This window comes from Capsicum annuum, chromosome 9, assembly GCF_002878395.1.
Source record: "Capsicum annuum cultivar UCD-10X-F1 chromosome 9, UCD10Xv1.1, whole genome shotgun sequence".
Lineage (NCBI taxonomy): Eukaryota > Viridiplantae > Streptophyta > Magnoliopsida > Solanales > Solanaceae > Capsicum > Capsicum annuum.
In genome coordinates, this window is record NC_061119.1 from 167,983,993 (window position 1) to 167,987,198 (window position 3,206).

The window sequence follows — 3,206 nt, forward strand, 5'->3', positions numbered from 1 at the left end:
GAGCAGCCAGGTTTCATTGGTCTCAATAGTGTAATAACAGAATGTCTAATTGAGTTTCATAAATCAGTATGTAGATTTCCATATCTATATATGATAGACTATAGGATGTCTTTAGGAATCTTTTCTTATTTTATTCTTTATCGTGCGAAGTTCTTTCATACCTTGTGTTTTGAGTTAGTTTCACTCTTTCTATGTGGATGGTGTTACTTATACCATCTATCAGTTGAAAGATGATGCGAGAGATTAGTTGATATCATTTATCAATTGTAGGCCTATTGATGCTCCTGAGTTGTCATGGGACCAGTTTGCTAATTCCTTTCTAGAGAGATTTGTGCCTTTTAGTTGGAGGGATCATATACGTGATGAGTTTGATCATTTAGAGCAGGGCCCTATGATAGTTGTTGGGTATGAGGCATGCTTCCATGCCTTGTCCAGATGTTCCTATGATAGCATTTCTACCGAGTTTGAGAAGATTCAGAAGTTTGTGAAGGATTTGGATATTTCTCTTCAGTTAGCTACTTTTCAGAAGGTTGCATTTGAGGCTTCTTTATAGAGTATAGTGGATCATACTAAAATGGCAGAGGGTATTTTTAGTGCATCTTAGGGTGGCGCCAATAAAGTGTATCATATTGGTGACTTTAAAGGTCAGTTGTAATACCCCAAACTTTCTTTAAGTCAAATCTAGCCTCCAGAAGATTTATTGATGACTTCCTAAATTATTAATATTCAAATAAGATAGAATTTTCCTAATTTTGACTTTTTATCATGTGAGAAATTGAATTAGCTTTCCAAGATACCAATTTCGTCCAAATTCAGTATCGAGGTAGAAATTTATGGCTGTTTTACAGAAAGCAGTCAAAATCGCCCAGGTGCGACAGTGAGGGTCAATGGACCGTCGAGCTAGTGACGGACCGTCGCCCAAGCCTTCACAGCATAGGTAGTGAGACCACCTTCTGCCTAAGGGCGATGGCTCAAGCTAATGAACTGTCGAGCTAGCAATAGACCATCGCCCAAGCCGTCGCAGCAGAGGTAGTGAATCACTATTCTGCCTAGGTACGACAATCAGGACCGACGGACCGTCGACCCAATGATGGACTGTCTCACCCACTATGGCATAGTTCATTCAGTTATTTTAAAGTCAATTTAAAAGAGTATTTGGGTCTTTTCCATATATTTTAACCTCTAATTATATCAGATCAAGGCTCATAGGTTCATTATCCATCTACAACATCAAATTAGGGTTTTCTCTCAAAGATAATCCTCAAGAACAAGATCCAAATTCTTCTTCAAGAAACTAAGAAATTCATGTTCTTCAAGTCCAAGAACTTCTAGAAACTCACAACCCAGGTATGTCAACATTCATGGGTCCCTTTCACCCATGAAGCTCAAGAATCTCTTTTCAAAATATAAGATTTGTGATTTATGAATGTTCATGATTTAAATACAATTGAAATTTCATGTTCATGATGTTATGGGGTTTTGATTCATCTTTTAAATTACATTCTTCCAATGATTGACCCTAGTATATAAAGATTGCACAATAATATGATAAACCCCTTCAATTTACAAGTTGATTGATGTATCCATGATTATTAGATGTGTTGATGATTGTATAACCAAAGCATGTTCCCTATGTGTTTGATTAAATGCCTATGTAAAAGAAAAGTGCAATACTTGTACAATAATATGAAATTCCCATTCATGTACAAGTTCATGCATGTCAAGTGTTTGATGAAATATCTTAGTCAATGAGTTATGGATATATGTGCGGCCATTATGGTGCTTTAGAACTCGTACTTCATGAATTCTCCAACTTATTATATTATGGATTATTAATGTGGTCATGTATTCAAGAAAGTCATACTTTGTTAGTTTCTTCCCATCGAGTTCTAGGGGTAATTGTACCAAAAAATTTAGCTGTGTGCCTAGAATCAATGTCATGTTTTCAAGATACTCTCAGTCAAACCATGATCCATAGAATTCAATGAGTCTCATAACTCAGGAAAACTCACTAATCACAGTAGTATTCCATCAGTCAACAAAACTCAGTTAACTCAATCTAGTCAATTCAGTTAATCATGTTCAGTGTCTATCCAGATAGGAGTAGAAATTAGCACCGAGCAAACCCAAGGATGGGAACCCACCTGCTATATGAGGGTATGATTCTTACAAGAAATTCTTATATTTCAGAACTACGTAGCCAGTGTAGGTTGAGATATCATAGCCTGTTATATGAGGGTAGATGAGGTGGCTTAACCTGTTATATGAGGGTTCCCACCATTCTAACTAGAGTTACCTGTTATATAAGGGTTACTCACAGATTATCCTTACTAGTGGCGCGGTATTGACACCCTTCCAATTGGGGTTATTGATTGGACCCCAACTCATCTATATTGTATTATTTGAGGTATGGCGATTAGATGACTACTTCCCACAGTTTTAGTTACAGAATCAGGATTGTCAGATACATTCATTTAGTCTCAGTAATAGAACTCAGATAGTTCTTTAGAATTTCAGGACTGTCAGATATAGTCACTCAGAATAGTACGAAACTCAGTTAGTTCCATCAAAATCTAGACTGTCAGATACAGTCGCTCAATATTAGTTATGTCAGTTATACAGTTACCAGTATCTCATGTTATTAGTACCTAGGCTCAGTATTTATGTTATCATGAACTCAGTTACAGTTATTATGTATTTATGCATGTATTCTCACGTTCATGTTATTTAGTCTGTTAGTATAGTTCATGTATGTGAACCCTTTGCATTTAGCCTACCTCATATGCATACCAGTACATTCAAACGTACTGATGCATTTGTATTATGGTGTTTGATAGCATAGGTTTAGAAGCACGAGCTCCAAAGCATCAGTAGTATTCCAGTCTCAATTGTCAGAGTTAGCAGTGAGTCCTCATCCTTTGAGGATATGACCATTACTTTATTATCTCATTAATTAATTTATTTTATTAGTTGGAGTTAGTTGGGTTATGTCCCATCAACTCCTTATTCAAGCAGTTTAGAGGCTTCCAGACTAGCATGTTCAGACTGTTATTTTAGTTGTTTTGGTATTGATATACCATATCCTCAGATGTTATGTTTTATCAAATCATTGAACCTTATGGCCTTTCAGCCTTTATTTCCATATTTATATAGTATATTATCCAGTGTACACGTATAGATATCAGTTATGGGTTAGCTTGTGGTCC